This window comes from Caloenas nicobarica, chromosome 2, assembly GCF_036013445.1.
Source record: "Caloenas nicobarica isolate bCalNic1 chromosome 2, bCalNic1.hap1, whole genome shotgun sequence".
NCBI lineage: Eukaryota > Metazoa > Chordata > Aves > Columbiformes > Columbidae > Caloenas > Caloenas nicobarica.
This window is the reverse complement of record NC_088246.1, coordinates 75,053,496-75,075,169: the sequence shown is the minus strand read 5'-3', so window position 1 is coordinate 75,075,169 and position 21,674 is coordinate 75,053,496. Positions and strand designations below refer to the sequence as shown.

At 41.8% G+C, this 21,674-nt stretch overlaps 1 protein-coding gene across 4 annotated transcripts in view; it reads left to right on the top strand.

The window, feature by feature from the left end:
- The window catches only part of FARS2 (phenylalanyl-tRNA synthetase 2, mitochondrial), a 264,495-nt gene that overhangs the window by 159,498 nt on the left and 83,323 nt on the right, over positions 1 to 21,674 (top strand). The window lies entirely within an intron of this gene.

The following is a 21,674-nucleotide window of genomic DNA, read 5'->3' as shown; positions in this document are numbered from 1 at the left end:
TCTTGTCTTGTCTTGTCTCGTCTTTGCTTTCCTTTCCTTTCCTTTCCAACTCCTTTCCAACTCCTTTTCTTCTTTGCCTTTCCCTTTTAACATGTAGGTATGCACACCCCACATGGATGTCCCATCTTCAGTTTTGGTAGAATAATTCTCCCTAACCCTTAGTTTTTATTTTTCAACTCTGTCTCTGAATATAAGAGATAAGAGGCAAGCTTGGTTTTTGTTTAAAAGGATGCCTGTATCAGGTTTTCATCTGGTATCTTACTTGAAGCTTTTTTGAACTCAATACTCTACATACTGGCATTGCTTTTTAAAGGGTTAGTGACCCTTTGAATGAGAATACTGTGAAGTAATCTTTGGTGCTATATAAGATCTGAGATGATGGAAGTTAATAAGCCAGTTTTTCATTCTTTTTGTTCTGTGTTATTTTTCAGCTGTGCTGTAAAACCAAGTTAGCAGACTTTCTGCACCTGTCTACTTTCTAAAGAGTCATAATTAATGAATTGCATGATTTATTCATATCGTATTTGAAATAAAACTTTTAGCCTGTCTTCCAGTGTTGATGTTGTAAGAAATCTCAATGGATATTAAAAAAGTGTCAGATTTTCTGCATGCAAGGCCATGCAAAATTTTTCAGCCTGACTGAACTGAACCAAGACAGATGAGGTGTTTTGAGAGCCTTTCATTATACAAATTGAATCCTGCAGCCTCAGAAGGCCTGAGTAAATGTCCATCCTTTATGTGCTTAACTGAGACAGAGCTCTCAGCCTTTGGATACTCCTCTCATACTTTCTTATGATCTGAATATTATACACCAACATAAATATTTTTCTTTCTGTTCATTAAAATGTTCCTCAAATACATGAAGTCCACACTAGATAGCAGTAACCTTTAGTAATAGCTGGGCTAAATATACTCTTGTTCAAAAATCAAACTAAATTGGAGTTTTTTTCTTGAGACTTGAAGTATATATTTTGTGCCTTTTAACAGCCTGAGTGTGTCAGGCTTTCTCCTGTGTCATCAGTTGTTCAATATACACGTGCAGGCTTCAGTAGGTCAAAAAGCTGCTGGGAAAAGCTGACAGCACATGCACCATTGTGGCCACTCAGCACAGCAGCGTTAGAGTGCTGCTCCACTCAGATCAGATCATTTCACTGATTTGGATTACCAAATTGCTCTAGCTATAATTTGACACAAGTCATAGCAGTGTGGGGGATCAGAAGCTGGTGTCTTGCCTTCAGTGACTAGTGTAGGGCTTCTGTGTAATGAAAGGCTGAGAACAGACAGGGCAGGAAAGAGTAAGCAGCTGCAAGTTGTAATGTAATAGAACAAATAGCTTGGACCCGATCTACTACACTGTGTTACACCTGTGTTCGTCAGGGCTCTGAGCATAGCTGCACGTAATCGCTTTCTGGTTTGCACTGAGCCAGCATTCCTACAAAAAAAAAAGATGTGTCCATGAGCTGATGACTCAAGAAAAGGTACAAAAATGAACTGACATTTAGGGAAGGAAAACACTCGCAGCTCAGATGAAGTGTGGTGTGCCCGGAGGTGTTGATTAAGACGAATGGGCTCTGGTGGAGGGACTGCTCCTGGAACCTCCATCATTCCGCTGCCACGGCAAACAAGCGGCATGTCGTGTCAATTGACTGCTGATGCATTCTCTCCTCACAAAGTCACTTTCATTTGATGCTGCTGGCGGCTGTGGCTGCTGTTGTTTTAAATAATTATTTATTTTGATTGCAGATGAGCCTTGTGGCCCAGACTGAAGCTATTCTAAGCTACATATTCTATGCTGTTATACACTGGCACAGAGGGAATCTGGATCAGATTCCTAGATAAACTGCGGACTCCCTGTGTGAGATTATGGGAATTGCTTTCTTGTTCTTTTCCTCATTTCTGCAATATCTGTAATATTCTGCAATATCTGCAATAAGCCTAGCACCGCCTACTTTTTACCACCCCTTTCCATCATCTCCAGGGGCTGCTCCTTCCTTGTATCTGCTGGCACATGCAGTCTCTCCAAACTCAGTTCCTTCGTAATAACCCGTCAGCTTCAATATTCAGAATAATAGACTTTCTAACCAGGATCATTCTGATGGCACCAGGACAGACAAAGCTCCAGGAGCAGCTCTGCTGGGAGAACTGAGGGGCTGGTACCCTTTGGCAGCGGAGTGAGGAGAGTTGAGAAGCAGTCTGAAGTGACATCCCGTTCACCTCCCGCACAGCTGTGGCCAGAATGGTGTACGTGGCCCTAACCTAGGACACTGTCTCTGCTGTGAGAAGTGAACAGTCGAGGTTAGTAGAGATGAGAAAAAGTGTATCTTCGGAAAGATGTGGTTGTGTGGAAAGAAGTGATTATTTATAAGAGAAAGGAATCAAGGTGGGCTCATCTTTCTCCTGTGGGAGATAGCAAAGGCTAGGCTGCACTCACTCCCATTTGCCTTTGCTCAGTGTGCCACAGGAATTAAGGCCCTATTCTAATGGCAAAGGGTTTATCCAGTAGCCCAGTTGGCACTGTTCGCTACCTATGTGAGCCCTCTTGTTCACAGTTACACAGTACAATTTTTTTACCTTAATGTGCACTTTTCAGTTTTCGAGACAGTCATCATCCCTGTGCATCTTTCCTGTACACATACCCTGAATGTTGCTGGGAGACATATAGCTTGTCCTGAAGCTTTAGAAGATGCCGAAAATAAAATGCACTGGCAGGTCCAGGGGCAAGCGCTTGCTAATTAAACCACCTTAGTCTATGTCCTTTATTCCATGCTCAAGAAAGAGACCAACTAGGGTATAAGCCAGATATTTCAACCCGTTTGATCTTATTACATTCACCACACAAGATGGGTCTGTCTGATCCGTCATTAGTATACTACTTCATATAATTTGTATTTATCTTCTTGGTCTGTGATTAGCTTTATTTTCCAATAAAAAAGTAAATAGATTCACTGGCTGCTACATTTTCAGATATTTTTCATCAAGATTAGGTAACTCCATGCTTAAATGGTTATTCATTTATTATGTTTACTTTCTAATAGTGCATCTATTAAAGGCAAATACGCAACCATTAGTATGTAAATTTAGCTGGGATGTCTGAACAAATGAGGTACAGCCTCAACTGTGATTTATTGTCTAATTAGTTTTACTGTAATTGAAGATATATAATGTGTGTCTATGCATGTGGAGGTACAACAGAGCATAGATGATGGTGTAGCATGAACATTTTATTGGCATGGCTTTGGGAAAGCTGAATTTCTTAGGAGTGGCTTACGTAAAACATCTCCACTGAACATCAATAAAACCTTTACAGTGCTGTATATCATCTCAGGTTTGTCTGTATACTCTGCAGAACATTGTGAAACTCCTTTTTTTAGTGTTGGACAGCCACAGAAAGAAGGCAAAAATACCTTCTTCATTGCGGAGATCCTGCACTAAGCCGAACTACTAGATTAGAAATCACTTGATCATCAAGTCTTCTCTCATCAGGATGTTATATCTCGTTTCGTTTGTAGCCAGTGCTGGTGCTGAAACTCTAGGAACCTGAGCCCTCTGGCCCCAGTCAGGCAAAGTACTGAAGCACATGCTGAGCTTTAAGCTTGCGAGTAGTACCATTTAAATCAGTGGGAAGGTTCCTGTGCTCAGTCAAACATAACCTAAATGCCTAAATAGTTTCGGTTCAGAGATCTCCATACTTCCTGGGATCCAACCGAGAGTCATCAGCGGCTTGCAGGGCTGAAGCAGAGGAAACTTTTAAAATGGCTGTTATGAGCAATAAGAGTTTAATCTGACAAAGCACAAAGTTCATGTGCAAAATCTTTGATCCAAGCCAGTTTTGCTGATCAGCACTTGGGTAGAGGAAGTCAACAAGCATCTGAAGAGTAAACAGGGCTTGAATTCCCGTTCTCAACTAAAGGCAATTGGCTGAAAACACAAGAAGGACAGAAGAAAGTTGGGGCTCAGAAATGAGGAGAGTGGGTGGTCAGTCACATGAGCCTGGACACAAGAAAAAAACAAACCACTGAGATAAAACAGAGTAACAGGAAGGTAGAAGAAAGAAGAGCTGTACTTTGGGAATTGAGGGCAATATGAAAAAGTCTGGGGGCAAACAGAGAAAGTTTAAACAAGATAGGAGAGTGGAGCAGGAAGAGGAGAAAGACACAGAAAAGGAGAGTAGGTTTAAGGCAAAAAACTGTTGAGCCTGATGCAAAAGTAGTCTTCTAAATCAATCAGAAAGTCTTCCCAGATTTCGTACTCTATGCATCTACTCTTGATCTCATTTTGAAAAATCAAGAAGTATGAGTGACCACAAAAATTATGGCCACAAGCCACCAATGCAATTCTGTAGTTTAAAGTATTATCATCAGTCTCAGGGTGAGGGTGGGGTTTGGTGTTAAAAGCAAGGAACGTGTTGTCTGAGAGTAATGATTGAAACATTCATGGCAGCTCTCCAAAACTCAAAACCAGAAGAGCAGTGATGAAAAATGATATATCCCATGCTATCCTATCCTAATTTAATTTTGTGGACTTTTAAGTCCAGGTCTAAAAAATAAGTAACATTTGCATACTAGTGAGCCACAAATGAGTAATATAGTGGCTTTTCTGTCATATGATACAGTAAACAGATGCTCAGACACACATGCAGTTTCACTGAAGCACAACAGAACCTGTGTGCTCAGCCTTTCAGAGTAATGAATTTTCCAAACACATTCACTGCTTTCTTTCTCTGGCTATTCTTAGCTTTTTATTTCCCCAAGTAAAACATGAGAGAGGATACTTACCACAGCTACTGGTTCTATAGGCTCTCTGTCTCTTGTTTAAAAGGGAGGTTATGTCTGACGCTATACAGAAGTGCAGATATGGGAAGACATTGAGGAGGTTTATGGGTATTAGTTCAGTGAGGTGGGAACAGCTATATGGGAAGCAAAGGAATAGCCCATTTATCTTCCCACCACATCTTTACCTTGGCTTTCATTCATCTTCATAGTCTTAGAATCTAAGGCTAATTCAGGAGATCTCTAGGCCTACCTCCTCCTCAAAGTAGGGTCAGCTCTGAGGTCAGGCCAGGTTGCTCCAGGACATTATCCAGTTTGATCTTGAAAACTTCTGAAGATGGAAATTACACAAACTTTTGGGGCAACCTATTCCACTGCTTGACTGTCCTCATGGTGAAAAGTTTTTCTTATATCCATTCTAAAATTCTCTTGTTTTGACTTACATCCATTGCTTCTCATCCTCCCACCATGCATGGGAGTGAAAAGCCTGGGTCTTTCTTGTTGATGACTTCATTATATGTACTTGCAGGTTGCTGTTAGGTTCCCCTGAAGCTGTCTCTTCTCCAGACTGAACAAACGCAGCTCCCTCAGCCTTTTCTTATAGGGCAAGTGTTTCAGCCCTCTGATCTTCTTGGTGGCCCGTTGCTGAAATTTCTCCAGTTTGTCAATGTCTCTCCTGTATTGGGTAGGCCAAAACTGGATGCAGTACTGTAGATGTGGTCTAAAGAGCACTGAGTAAAGAGGGATAATCAGTCCCCTCAGTCTGCTGGCTGTGGTCCTGCTGATACAGCCCAGGATGCTCTTGGCCTTCTTTGCTGGCAGGGCACACTCATGCCCAGTCACTGTCCACCAGGAGTCCCCAGGTCCTTCTCAGCAGAGTTGAGTTCTTCTTTTTGCATGTTTTCGTGTTATTCCTTTTGTGGCTTATCAAGGAGATGTTGCTTTTCTTCGCTGTCAAGGCTCTTCATAACCTGTTATCAGCTAGCGGCTCTTACTCTTTATGCAGGAACTGATGCCTGCATCAAACTGGACAGTGATTTCAACTTTTCTTCCCACTTGTTACATACCAATGTCAGCATTTTGGGTTTTCTCTTACGTTGCTTCTCACACTAGGGAAGAGCTCTCAGTGATACCCACTTTCCTGTTCTCTTTCAAACCTCTCCTTCACAAACTCCCAATTTCTTGCAGTGCCTACCAAAACAGGTGACAGCAGATGTCTGAGGTGGTGAAGAGCTGAGAGACCTGCCCATCATTTTTATGAGTTTCTTTTCATGGTTCCTGTGGGCTCTACCCCCAGCCTTCATCTGCTTGTTGTCTTCTGTCATAGAGTTAACACATCAGCTTTTAGGGGCAGGAACTGTCACTGGACTCCACATTTTGATTCTGGATTTGTGAAACACTTGGCTTGCCGGAACCCAGGCACATGACTAAGGCTGCACTGAGATGATATTACTGAAACTCTTGGTAAAAATAACCACTGACAGGGGATGTGGTTCCCAGCAATCCAGCTGCTACCCTTTGAGCTAATACCAATGAAGCAGGTTTTCAGACATACTCTGTTTCCATCTCTCCGCCCACCCACTGCAATATAGTCTTACCGACAGCTTCCCATTGAACCTGGACTGATCAGCAATAGTTTAATTCCTTTCTGCTTGTACTTGGAAAAATGTCAATAGCTCTTTTTGCTTAGATTAGTTAGTGATATTTATCTTACATAATGTCTCCATCTGTTGTCTGCTGCAGCACCAAAGGATGAAGCAAATCCATGTCGTCAGCCACCGTGATGTTAGTCAGATGTAAAGAGGAACCTATGATATTCTTTAGCAAAAATGTAGCTTTTGTCCTCTCCTTCACCTATGTTCCTTGAAAATACTTCAAGTAGTCCTAGATTGTTTTCACAGTCTTAGAATATTTGAAAATTTTCATGTTCACCTCCGTTGTCACATGCCAATATCAGATTTGTTTTTGCTGGTGGTGACTTGAAGCAAAATACGTAGTGTCAGCTGTTCTTTCTGGATGTTATATGTTTTCTCCTTTGTATACAACTGCCCTGGTTGGAATTTGTTTAAAGTGGGTGGAGTATGTGTGTATATGTGTATATATAGGTACAAAGAGCAAAGTATTTCATCCTTATTTTCAGTTTTCTGTGGTAACACACAGTTAAATGCCCAATGGAGTTTTCATGACGTGGCAGGTAATTCTAAAACCTGAATGTAATTACGTCTTTCCTCAAAATCTCAACTATTCGTGACATCTGTGGCTTTACTAACAAACCTAGAGTGCCACAGGGGTTTTTGGAAGCTAGCAATGTGAAATACAGTGTGTCCACGTGAAAGATGTCCTCTCTTTGACTGCAGGTTTAGTCAGACAGCAGTTGAGAATTCTCTCCATTTGAGGGATTTTGGTGGCTTTGTGACTGCTCTGTATCACTTGTTCCCAGAGCCTTGGTTCACACAGTATCAAGATGAGAAGTGTAACTTTTTGTTCTTTCCCATGTACCCATGTTCCCATGTACTGTTCTGCTGTTCCAGTTGTACTGCAGCAGCTACTTATGTGGCTACACTGTGAGGTGCATTAGGGACCCTTTTTCCTTTGCGGTTCCTTAAAAGCTGTTCCCTGATCCACTTCGGTGTTGCCCCATGCCCTCAGCACAACTGAGGAGACAGCACTTTTTGCAGGCAGGATAAAACCAAAGTTTTCTGTCACTTAGACTCCAGTGGTGGCATCCCAAGTGAAACACAACTGTGCAGCACTCATGAGATCCAAAGGCCACTGAGCCTTTAGATGTGTCCCGTGGATTTCAAATCGGGCTCTCCATATCTTCCCAAACAGGTGTTTGCCGTTGTCCTGCCATGCAATTAATGTAAAAATACTTTCACAAAAATAGAGGAATGTTACCTGTTCAAAACCAAATGAAAGAGTCAAGATCACTTTTTTTTTTTCCTGCCTCTCTGTAGTCTGGAAAGTTAGAATGAAATGGCAGAAACCCAGCCTCTCACAAGTCTTAAAGACTGATAACATTCACAGTGTATCCCATGAAAGGCTTTGGCACAAGCAAAAGAAAAAAATAATGCCTTAAGAATGTCCATCTCAGGTGTGGCTGAATTTAGAACATGTTATTAGTTTAGAGGATGATGGGTGAATATGAAGAGAATGTGGTATCCCCAGCAGGTGTGTGATCATTACAAGCAAAAGAGATTCCCAGCAACTGGGAACGGACCACCAGGGACTTCCTTCCAATTTGTTTTTAAACAAAAAGAAGTAACTGTAGCCTTGACTGAATTTTGAGCTCGTCCCAACATGATGTAAATAAAAAATGAATTTCCAGTTATGAAAGCTGCTGCAATGTATGGTTACTGTTAGTAGAATAATTTTGCTCCTTTTTTTTTTTTTTTTTTTTTTTTTAGGCAAAAGCCAATGCAACACAGTCAAAATACACCTGATACTGTTTAAATGATTACTTAGCAAAAAGTGCAGTAAGCTTCAAAAAGCATGTGTTACTGTGGCTTACTCTAATCTCTAAACCTCATATATTTGCATTTTGACTGGTTGAGGCTCTTTAAAACAAATAGCTCACAAATGAGTAATTCTGCTGCTGAATATATCAACCAGTCTTTATTGCATCCCAGGTGATGAAGTATAATGGTTATACAAAGTGCTTAAATAAGCCATGGAGCAATTTCCAGCAGTGATATATATGCTGAAACCTACATTAAATTAATACTAGGTGGAGTAAACCTGGAGATCTAAAATAACAATAGATTTCATATTGGTTATGTGAAGCTATGAGAACAAGGTGTTGGTGGTTTCTGCAGGAATCCACAGGTGTTCAGAGTTTTCATCTTACTGTCTACAAAAGTATGTAGCTAGTAAGGAGGGTTACCCTTAGACTTTTGCCAGTATTTTTCAATATGGGTTTATTTACAGTGTGGTGAATAGAATTCTGGCTAGGAGGATGGCACAGTCACTATCTTAACTTTAGTCTTTGGCTCTGACCCGAGAAGTGACTCGATTTCCCTAGTTCAATAATTCTGTTTACTGTGCTGTTTACAGTTGTAGTTGTCTTGTACCTCCTGCCTCAGCATGTCTACTCCAATACTATCCTAGGGTGGAAAGTTCTTTAGGACAGGGGCTGTCTTTTTGTGCTCCATCTACCTAGTGGAACTGTGATTCCTGACTGGCAGTCCTAGGTAATTATCACAATCTGAATATCTGCATGCCTACAGCAGGGTTAAATATATCTTTGTGAGTGTACATTATTCATTTGATGTAAGAATAAACTCCTGTGTAAAATGTGCCTAAGCACTTATGTGATGCAAGTTGTGTCTTCGGAGATACAGGCAGGTATTGGTATGCATGCACAACAAAAATATAAAGGGATGAAGAAAAAAAATAAAAAAAGAGAGAGGTCTTGAAACCAGTAGGAAACACAGCCTAATTCTTTTTACTAGTTTTGGATTAAAGGATGGGTTTTATCATCGATAAGGTTACTTGATAGCCATTTTAACATTTGTGCCAATGTTTTACACGCAAAAGATACATTGCGCAAAGAGCTTTTGATAAAGTGGTCTGTAAAATTATGCCTAAACCCCTACAGTCATCATCTGCAACATGATTAGCCATTGCAGCTCAGCTGTAGAGCATCCCTAGAAAATGAGGGCTGGAGAGAATAGTCTGGGTGCATGTGTGCATATGCGTGACCAGGAGCACCTTCTGAAGTATACTCTCTTAATAAAAAGCCCTGATTTTCAGCTACCACTTCTCTGATCAGAATATGAATTAGGCTACAGAGAATAGTCAAACAACAGAACGCACAGTTGGGAAGAACCGTATTATTCTTTTCATACCTGTCCTCAAGTTCCTTCATCTTGCTAGTGTGAGAGACACATGGACCGTAGTCGTGACAGCCTAAAACAAAATGTGATAAGTAAGTAATGGTTTGGGGTGATATGCTGCAAAGGATTTGTTTTCTTGATTTTCTAAAAAGTAAGAATGGGATGAAATTGCCTCTTTTGAGGATTGCTTGTATCCTCCTGTTCCTGCACGTGTTAAATCTACTTTGCATAATTATTCCTATATGTGACCTGTTCTCTTAAATCAGCAATAGTGAACCCATTTTCTGACTCTTGTAAAATAAGGAAAGGCATTAAAGAAATACCTGTTCCACGTAAGGATTCTACTTGTAGAGATTTAATGTTCTTTACATTTTGTCATTGCATACTTAAATGCTTAGTGTACTTTTTGTGCTTGATCTGTTCTCGGCTTTTGGCTTCCCCGTAGCATTCTAAGTGTTGTTATTCTTTAAGAAGAGTGTAGCTTTAGGAATGTTCAGGCTCTGCCTGAAAGGAAAAATTAAAGGCTTTTCTCCCTCTTCTGAGTATTGGGCAAGTAAGTAGAGCCTTTCATTTATGTTTCTCTCTGGCTTACCTACTGTTCTTTAAAGTTGGATACTGGGTTTAGCTTGCTACACTACCCTAGTGTTTTTTCGTTGGTTTTGTACTTTGGAGGTTGCGATTTGTACGAATTTAGTACTTAAGGGGGGAAAAAGTGAAGCTGACTGCTCTGGAAACTGAAGTACTGGATTTCCCCAAAAGTCATTGCAACTCAGGAAGTTTCCCTAAATTGAAGAAGGAAACCCACCTATTTTTGTGGCACTGGAAATCATGAAGAATATTTCAAAATCACCAGTAGTCTGCTCAGGTAAATGGTGGTGTGTGGCAGTTGGGATCTTTTAGTTTCATAGAGTGTATAGATTCTTATGATGCAGTATCTACAGTAGCATTTCCCAGATGATACAGATTAGCTGAGAAGTGTAGAAGGATGAGGATGTTCCTTTGTAGTGCAGCGATGTCCCATTTGAAGTTGTACCTGGCCAAGAAAGATGAAACATCATTGCCTTTGTCTTGGAAATCTCTATAATTTTTATGAGGGAGAGAGAAAAAAAATACAGCTTGTTAGACAGGAAGAAGGACTCTTTCAGGTGTTGCATGTGCCTGTAAGACTTGTGATGCCAGCTTGTTTTGGTATAATTCATATTTAGGTGCTCTGGAGATTCTGCTATTTAAACAATAACTCTTTGGAATGGTAGATTTAATGAGCAGAAAAGGAAATATAATCAGCAGTGCTTTATATGAGAATTTTTGTCCAAGCTGAAATAAAATGTTGGGTGCAATTTGTTTCCATTGTTATGCTATGTATTTGGAGGAAATACATCTTCATATGGCTGCAGTCTCTTTCCAAATACTTACATTCTTTATTTAGATATAAATCTTTTATATGAATTGTTGATGTGTGCAGTATTTTACCCTGCTGAGCTATTTATCTCAGCATTATTGTTATTAAGCATAATGAGAAAAAAGCATGCAAACCAAACCATCAGAAAGGAGGAAACTTGACTTCCAAGCATAGCAAACACTGAATGCTTGCAGTGACTGATGCCTTCTGCAGGAATTGCAGGTACTTAGCACTGCTGAAGAAGAAATTCTTAGTATCTACTGAGAAGTTGAGTTTCTACCCACTTGTACCAGTTTATCACCTGTTCCTTGCAGGCATGGTAGATATTTTTTAGAGAAGTGCAGGATTGAGACATAGTCTTTATTCATTGATGGTTTATTTTCTGAGGTCTGTATCTTCTCTGCCCTTTTTACCCCTGCTACAAAACCCTGACAGAGTTATTCTGCCTGTGGGGTAGAAGATTTGGGTACAAAGAACAGACGGAGTACAGACAACCTGTGCCAAAGGCAGTCCTAAGTGTTGATTATTAGGTTTGGTGTGAGAATCCACTTTACCATTTCGGTGATTCCAAATCACTGGATTCCTTCCCCAGGACACAAGCTTGCTCATTTTCTATAGACAGCACCACAACATAATAAATAGATTGTCCCATCTGTTCCCCTTTGTGTCACAACTGCTCAAATGGAAAAGTGATACCAGAAAAAGCATGTTTTGGCTTTTACTTGTTTTGCAGTGCTGTATGTGTGTTTGAAATGGGAGGAGATTAGCACCATGAAACCAGCTAGCTCAGCAGGCTATCAACTGGGAGGCTGGGGAATAGGCACGAGGAGGATGCACGTTTTTCTACAGTAAACCTAGAACTGCTATAGGAACATGTCAGGCTAATCTCTTTTTCACTCTGGTGCTTTCAAAAGGGAGTTGTAAGAAGTTGAGATGGGGGAGTGAGTGGTAGAGAGACATCCCTTTTGGTGGTTCTCCCTGCAAGTCCTTTCTGTTCTATGGGGATGAGAAATTTTTTTTGACTAGTCAAGCACAGAGCAGAGAGTCCATCACCAGTATTGAAGAATCATTGTCAAAGTGCATGGGTATCTGGAAGTATCTCTCTGCTGTGTATACCGCAATAAACCTGTTCTTAATAGGATTGGGTCAATCCTTTCATTTTTCTATGTATTTCCTACACTTTTTCAATTCCTTACTAATCATACAAAAATAACGTTTTCAGTGGCAATAAAAGTGGTTCTTTTGTGTCAGGAAAGCATCTCAAAAGCCATGCATTGTTTCTCAGTTTTTTGACAACAGGTCTGTTTAAAATACATATTTGCACTCAAAAGTGTGTTGTGGCTTTAAACTGGAAGCATTGTATATGACAAATTTAAATAAGCTTGACTTTAAAATAAAATGCTTGCAATTTAAAATAATTTGTGTAAGAACACAGTGTCCTTTTCTGGTGAGACCACAGAGGCGTTACTTTTGAATGAACATGTTTAACAGCAAGCTTTTTACTCACTCATTCTGCCACAGCACCAGCCCTCTTGTGCATTCTTCCCTGTGCTTGGAAAAGGTGGAGCAGTTATCTAAGAAGTTTAATCTTTTCAGTGGCTGTTACCCATCTTAATTTTTCAGTGTCATATTAGGTATCAACTGTACTTTGTCAGGCAGGCTCCTCAATAATAAGCTGTAACTTTTAGTGTGCAAGAAAGGTTGTATTTGTTCTTGTACCTGTGCACCTGTGCATGTGTGATGTAGTCTTTGGAGGTTTTTTTTTCTATTCAAAGGTGCTTCACAGGCATTGGAAAAGGTGACTAAATTAGATTATATGAAGAGATACCCAGTGGCTACTTAAGCAGAATATAAGCAATTAAACTCTTTCTTGCTTTGTACCTTCAGGGAACCTGTAATATGGCTCAAGAGAGAAGGTTTTATCTTCAGCAAGACCCCACAATGCTTAGCTTAGGTGAGAAGCAGACAGAGCTGGGATGGTGGCCTGCACCACACAGCGGAGAGGGATCTGGTCCACAGATTTGGGCAAGCACAAAGCTCCAGCTGCTGCCAAGGAGCTGCAGCCACTTCATCCCACGTTGAAGGCTGAGACTTATCGAGAAAGACAGTCTGTGCCCCATGGCACCTCCCCACTCAACCTAGATCTAGAATGGGTGTTTCACCTTTGAGAACATTTTAATTTACTGTGTTTCTTGATAACATTTTCTTTCTTATATTTTCCTCAATGTATTTCCATAATTCCATGATTGTTTTTTCCCCAGGGATGAGGGAGGTGAAGCTAAAGAGAGTGCTTTGCCAAGATGAGGAACAGCAGTGACTGGTAACCCAATGCTGTTTTAACTGTGTGGGCTGCTGCTGACAAACAAGGTGGTCTTTCTGCCAAATATGTGATTTTTTTTATCCCCCTTTTTCATCCCCATGAGGGGCTGTGAACTGCACTAGTTGGAGTGGAAATTGAGATGTTATTTGATTGATTTGACCTGCGGGTGTGTGTTGGCAAGTCCGGTCAGGTGCAGTATTTGGAGGCAAATGCTCCTTGTAGCAGGTGGCAGCTTTCGCTTGGGTTCTTGTCTGGAAAAAAAAAGAGCAGAGTTGGAACCAGGGCTCTGAAACACAGCTTAGAAATCAAACATCTTAGTCAACCCCACAAATCAAACCATTTGGGAATAGAAAGGAACCAGCCTGGTTTGAAGTGAAAAAGAGGAGGAAAAGGGGATGGCTGTGGGAATGTTTGGCAATCCTTCCCCTTTCCTCCCAGCTCTAGAAGTCCCTAGAAGTCTTGAGCGTGTGGTATTGCTGCTATGCCTAAGAGGAGATGTATCTAAGGTGATGTGTACCCAGTTCTCTAGAGTAGCTCAACATCTTTATGCTGTCCTTCATACTTGTTTCAAGATGAGAAATCACTGAACTAGAAAAAGAAAGATTTGGTTTGGTAATATTGTCATTACCAGAATGCCATGAAAGAAGAAATTTTCATATAGACAAAAGACCTGTTATGCTATTACCAAACCGTCCAGCTCAAGTACGCTGTCTCCCATGATGGCAAACAGCAAGTGCTTGGAGAACAGCATAACAGCAGAGCAAGAATTAAAAACAGAGTGATGCTTCTCTAATTTTGCTTATCTAGCATAAAGCCTACTGAACAAAAACATGCAGTTAAAATCATAGAATCATACTGGTGGAAGAGACCCTCAGGATCATCAAGTTCAACCATTAACCTAACTCTGACACTAAACCACGTCCCTAAGAACCTCATCTATATGTCTTTAAAACACCTCCAGGGATGGTGACTCAACCACTTCCCTGAGCAGCCTGTTTGAGTGCCAGACAACCCTTTCTGTGAATAAATTTTTCTTAATATCCCATCTGAACCTCCCCTGGTGCAACTTGATGGCTATTTCCTCTTGTCCTATCACTTGCTACTTGGGAGAAGAGACCAACACCCTCCATGCTACAACCTCCTTTCAGGCAGCTGTAGACAGTGATCAGGTCTCCCCTCAGCCTCCTTTTCTCCAGGCTAAACAGCCCCAGTTCCCTCAGCTGCTCCTCATCACAGTTGTGCTCCAGACCCCTCACCAGCTTTGTTGCCCTCCTCTGCACTCTCTCTAGTACCTCAATGTCTTTCTTGTAGTGAGAGGCCCAAAATTGAACACAGGATTCAAGGTGGGACCTCACCAGTGCTGAGTACAAGGAGATGATCACTTCCCTAGTCCTGCTGGCCACACTATTCTTGATGCATGCCAGGATGCTGTTGGCCTTTTTGGCCACCTGGACACACTTCTGGCTCATGTTCAGCTGGCAGTTGACCAACACCCATGGGTCCTTTTCCGCCAGGCAGCTTTCCAGCCACTCTTCCCCGAGCCTGTAGCGCTGCCTGGGGTTGTTGTGACCCAAGTGCAGGACCCGGCAGTTGGCCTGTTGAACCTCATACCATTGGCTTCATCCCAACAATCCAGCTGGTCCAGATCCCTCTGTATGGCCATCCTACCCTCCAGCAGATCAACACTCCCACCTAATTTGGTGTCATCTGCAAACTTACTGAGGGTGCACTCAGTCCCCTCATCCAGATCATTGATAAAAAGATTAAACAGAACCGGCTCAAATACTGGACCCTGTGGAACACCACTCCTGACTGACCACCAACTGGATTTGACTCTGTTCCCCACAACTCTTTGGGCCTGGCCATCCAACCAGTTATTTATGCATTGAAGAGTATGCCTGTTCAGGCCATGAGCTGCCAGCTTCTCCAGGAGAATGCTGTGGGGTATGGTGTCAAAGGCTCTACTGAAGTCTAGGTACACAACATCCACAGCCTTTCCCTCATGCACTGGGTGGGTCACCTTGTCATAGAAGGAGATCAGGTTGGTCAAGCAAGACCTGCCTTTCATGAACCCATGCTGACTGGGCTTGATTGTGTGTGCCATGTGATGTAACTCAGGATGATCTGTTTCATGACATTCCCTGGCACTGAGGTCAGACTGACAGGCCTGTAATTCCTTGGATCCTCCTTCTGTCCCTTCTTGTAGATGGGCATCACATTAGCCACCTTCCAGTCAGCTGGGTCCTCCATGGTCACTATGTTCAGTTCTGATTAGTTGGATGACTCTGTTTAATAGTTACAAAAGCATCTATCTGCCATGAATTTGTTTAGTTCTTTTTGGTTCCATGTAACAGGTCCATAGTTATAGTATGTACAGTGTGGGGAAAATGCACCCTTTAGTTTATTGGAAACCTAATGCCTCCCTTGCTCTTTCTTCTCTTTTCCTCTGGATTCTGTGAAAAATAGTAAAGGATGTTTCCCTTTCCACCTTGAATGAATTAACGGTTTGAAGGCATTTGGGGCACTAAGAGACACTCACATTATCTTGAAATCAAGAATAGAGTGCTCTCACCCATGCAAGAAAAAAACCTCTTCCACTCAAAATGGTCCATGTACAAGCAGAGTGCTTGAAATCCAGGGAACACGTGATGTTCCTATTGGACATGTGGTGATCCCCATACCTGCATGTGAGCTTGCAGAGTTGAAGAGCTGTGTTGAGGGGAGCAGACTGCCATCCAAAAAGGGCTGATCGCACCATGTGTTTGTTGCCCTGTGCACAGAGAAGCTCAGAGCAGCACTGGAGGCTAACGCACTTCTACCATTCCCCGCAAGAGGACAGAGCAGTGCATCAACCCCCAAACTGGTCCATTTGCTTTAGTTTTAAGAGTTCAATCCCAGAACATAACTGTATATCTGCTTATGAGATTTTATACAAGTTCTATGTTGAAATTTCTACATTCCTCCTATGGAAATAATGTGTACAGGTGTGTTTATACATAAATGTGTATGTGTGTGTTTGTGTGTTTGTATACATGTGTGAATGCATAGAATTTACCATGTATAACTAAGAAAAAAATTGATGCAGGGAAGGGCAGAAAACTTATCATAATGGAACACTGTGACTGCGAATTTTAAGCCATGACAGCCACCAAATTCAAAATTATGTTTCCTGCAGCAACCATAATTTGTCTATGCTGGTCATAAATATGAAAGTGTAAATCTGGAAGCATACACACTAATACAGGAAACTTCATTAGGTGCAAGAGGGCTAAGTTACAGTTGTAAATTTGCAAATTTGAATTTCATGCCCGTTACGTGTTTAAATTTCCTATGATAACACTGAATTAATGTAGTTTCACCATGGAATATATTAAGAAAGGCTTGGCTATTACAGGAATGAAGCTTTCATTTCAATGAGAAAATGACGATGCATTAAAACTGTATAGTTTATGTGCATATTTCCCCGAAACATGGGCAATGCAGGACTTTTGGAGCTTGACATCCATGTACTGCTAAGTCTCATTTTTCTGACTTAGACTGCTGATGGCAGTAAAGCATGGCTGGTTTCTTTGGCTGCTCTGGAGTTGCTAACCCAGTTTTTGGTGCTCATCATTGTTAACCTTGTGTTTGTGTTGCCACTGTCGGAACACAAGTACAGCTTTTTCCTCCACCGTGTTTCTCACTCATTCGTTGTGTTCCCCCATCTGTAGCCAGCAGAAGGGAGGGAACCGGGTGAACGACCGCAGCACAACACTTCTCCTGTCCCCTGGGTGTGTTGCAGTCATGGTTACTGCATCTAGGAAAATGTGTTTCAGTTTGGGGGGCGTTTTGTGTGTTTCTCTGTTAGTGGTGGTGGTGGGTTTTGGTTTTGTTTTGTTTTTCCTAGTGCCAAGTATTTGTGCAAAGTGCTGAGGATCATCCTGTTTTTCTGGACTCTGGGCTAAAGACACTCCGTGGCCTTGTGCCTGCTTATTCGATGGCACTGGCCATACATTATCCCCAGCTGCTTTTCCTCCAGAGGTGAGGGCTTCTGTCATGCATTGTATTTTCTCTCCTGTGCAGCTGTGATTTATCTGGATTCAAGCTAGCTGATGATCTTTTGCCATGTGTGGATGAACAGAGACTACTCTTACCATGATCACTTGATTCTTGCTCCCAAGGTGTCCAGAGTAGTGTCCTGGTGTGGCAATGTATGTAGAACCTAATCATTTGCTATTTTATGCTGGCAAATGAGTCCTGGTCAACCTGTTTATCAACGACCTGGATGAAGTGACCGAGTGTACCCTCAGCAAGTTTGCGAACAATACCAAACTCAGAGGAAGGGTTGATAAAGCAGAAAGCTGTCCTGCCATTCAAGGAGACCCAGACGGACTGGAGGACTGGGCAGAGAAGAACCTAATGAGGTTCAACAAGGGCAAGTGTAAGGTCCTGCACCTGGGGAAGAATAACCCCAGGCACCAGTATAGGTTAGGGGCAGACCTGCTGGAAAGCAGCACTGCAGAGAAGGATCTGGGAGTTCTGGTTGACAACAGGTTGACCATGAGTCAACAATGAGCCCTTGTGGCCAAGAAGGCCAACGGTATCCTGGGGTGCATTAAGAAGAGTGTGACCAGCAGGCCAAGGGAGGTTCTCCTCCCCCTCTACTCTGCCCTGCTGAGGCCACATCTGGAGTACTGCATCCAGTTCTGGGCTCCCCAGTTTAAGAAGGACAAGGAATTACTGGAGGGAGTCCAGCAGCTGCTACGAAGATGGTGAGGAGTCTGGAGCATCTTTCTTATGAGGGAAGACTGAGAGAGCTGGGTCTGTTCAGCCTAGAGAAGAGAAGGATGAGAGGGGATCTCATCAATTTTTATAAATATCTCAGGGGTGGGTGTCAAGAGGATGGGACCAGAACCTTTTCAGTGGTGCCCAACAATAGGATGGAAGGCAACAAGCACAGACTGAAGCACAGGAGGTTCCATCTGAATATGAGGAGAAAATACTTTACTTTGAGGGTGCCAGAGCACTGGAACAGGCTGCCCAGAGAGGTTGTGGAGTCTCCTTCTCTGGAGACATTAAAGACCCGCCTGGACACATTCCTGTGCGATCTGCTCTGGGTGAACCTGCCTTAGCAGGTGGGTTGGACTAGATGATCTCCAGAGGTCCCTTCCAACCCCAACTGTTCTGAGATTCTGTAATGGATCATGTTGCTGCTTAAGACAGCTGTCCCCCAATGCCTCAAGTGCTGCACTACTTCATCCAAAATATATTAGCATAAACCACTGAGAGAGGCAATTTTCATCTGGGTACAGTGGGCTGTGAACTTCAGTGGTGGAGGAACAGGCACACATTTTTTTTATCAGCTGCTGCGGAGGCAGTGATCTCGGACAGAAAGGTAGAGCAGAGGACTGGGGATGGGAAATGTCTAAACTATCACAAACCCATGTAGCAGAGTCCAGAGTTTTTAGTGATGTGCTCCTCAGGTACATCTAGACATGGGCTAGGTGGGCTGGCAGGGCAGGGTACAGCACTGTTGTCTAGCTGCTCATTTTTATACCAAAATTAGCATCCTGAGAGGGAAAAGCTTGCAGTTTTAGTAAGTACTTGGCTTATTTATTAACCAGAGAAGGAAGTGTGACTAATGACTAGTAAACATGTATTGTTGAGGGTGGATCATTATAAATTTCCATTTTATCTTGAAAAATAATGATAGTAATTCAGTACTCCTAAATGCTTTCACCTTAGGTGATTTAAAAATGCAATGTCATTATTTGCCATATTCCCTACAACATGGGCTCAGTGGAGTCCTATGGATAGTGTAATTACTGGGAAAACACTCTTGTTTTCTGAAGCTGTTGAAAAGTGTCAAAGATAGTGCACCACACTGTTTGAAATGGAAAGTAAACAGAACATTTAAAGGAGAGCTGTGGTGACAAAGCTCTGATGGGACCAAAGAAGTGGTGCAGAGTCATCTGTGCATCAGCAGTGCTGTCTGCCAGGCTGGGCCAGCATCCCTCAGCAGCGCTCTGCAGGTGGGATCAGTTCTACCTTTTCCTGAAGATCTTTGCCATTCCTCAAAAACCCAAGGGTAGTGATCAGGCAGTGGAAGGAGGGATAGCTGGGCCTCCAGGCTTGGGCAACGTGCTAGGAGTTGGCCAACACAGAGGCAGCGGAGCCAGGCAGTGTCCTGTTAGCTTCCTGGAGCATTGTGCTGGAGCTAAGTCGTGAAGAGGATGTAGCTGGAAGTGGTGGCTGGAGGTGAAAGCGGAGCAGAAAATCTAGTGAGAAGAACACACTGATCTCAAGGGCAGCCTCTAGAATGTCTGTAAATTCATAAGGAAACAGTCTTTGGGGCTGCTATTTGCCTTAAACCTGGAAAGGGATCAAAGTCAATGGGTTTTAAACCACTCTGTTTAGAAAGGAGGACAGTGAGGGCAACAGGACCTGTTGGACCACAGTATATATTTTCTGAGATGCCCGAATACAGACTTAGTAACTTGATTTTCACTTGCCGGCTGGAGACTCTTGTCCTATCCTCTTCACATTTTAGGTGCAGCCAATAAACAATTGTGTAGCTCATGTAGTTCTACAACAAACAGATCAATACATTTGAGAACTAGGAATTTTATCCTTATACTAACTCTAGTGTTGATATAATACTTACTGCAATGATATTGACTGCAGCCAAGTGGTGAAGGGACAGTATAATACAGGATTATTGCCTTGCCTTTTACTGTAAAAGATTTTTATGCATTATAAGGCTCTGAGAAAAGGTTAATACCTAATAATAAAAAAGTTATGCTTACTGTTTTAAGCATTTGTCCTTCTAGTCTTTGTAACACACACAAGCATACACACATGCCTGCACATACAAAATTACAATAATTTTGTATCTCAGCTAGTAACACCATGGAGTCAAACAAGCCATTTTCTTAGAGACTTGGTAATCCAGGAGGGCCAAACCCTCCAGTTTATTACATCTTTGAGTAACTTTGTTCACATGGAATTTGGTGACACTGATAATGTAAGCCAGACTGTTCTAGGTACATTTGCAAGATCCAACCACATCGGGTCCTTGTGTACATCTCATCTTAAGTGGGAAAAAGAGTGCTGTTTTCATGCGCCTGACACAGTCCTGCTTCTTTTGAAATTGATAGCAAATATTCACTCACTTTGAATTTGGGGTTTAGGATATTACTGAGTTACTTGAAGATGTCACTATTTTTCTTTAGTGTCCTTGTACCTGTGGATATGAAAGCAGACACTTGCCCAAATGGAGTGGTCTTGCTTAGGCTCATGAGCCACATCTTCTGGTTGAATAATCCAGTGTCCTGAAGCTGGGAGTTCAGTGAGTTTTGGATTAGTCCCTGCAAGCTTTTAAGTGTGTTAAGTAGGTTGCTGAAATATAGCAGTGGTAAATATAGAGGTAGACACAGGTAAAATGAGAATACAGAAGTCTGCTGCGGGATTATATCTTTATTTACACTAACACGTATCAGGTTGTTGACTGAGGAGTATCTCCAGCATTTGCAGCTGTGACTTTCGTATAACAGAGGAGACGTTTACATTTCATTCATTAGTGTTTTATCAGAAGCTCTTGTGTGATGGATTTATTGTGCAAGTCTGATTTTTTTTTTTTTTTTTTAATTTGATGTATGGGATATTAATTCGTTTGTCAAGTTTATTCCTCTAACAAGTTGGATAATCATTTGTGAGTCACAGTTTTATTCACTGGGGGGTTATTAATTTAAAACTTACACTGTATTCCTTATCAGATATTTATTGACTGGTTTGCGCTGTACAGAACAGGATTTGAGTAAATCAACATGCTGTAAATTTGCCTTTTTAACAGGTTTATTGCTTTAGCAGGTATTCACTTAGGATTTCACTGCTCCATCATAAAACATTCTCAGGCATGGAATACATTTTTGAGTGAGATAATATACTGTAGAGACCAAGGTGTACACATCAGCTGTCATATACAGATAAGCAAAATAAGAAAAGATGTTTTCTCCTACAGACCCCCATAATCTTGTGCAAAAGTACTTATTTCAACCACAATGCATTAATGGAAGGCAGAAGTAAGATATTGCATGACCCACAGGGCACGAAAGAAGAGCATTACCATTTTCTTTTCTTCAAAGGGGTAAATGTCTCAGCAAAGGCAAGGTCTGAAACCCAATGACTCCAGAGAAATTTCATCAAAACTGAAAAATTAATAATTTTGTTTTCTTTCTCTTCATGTTTTTGCAAATAACAAGTTACACTTGTTCTGAACAGAAGATGAGGTCTCTGCGTCTGCAGCACAGTTGCCCATTTATGTTTAAGAGTCTGTTGTGGTACTTGTGAAATTAATAATTATGTAACAGTGA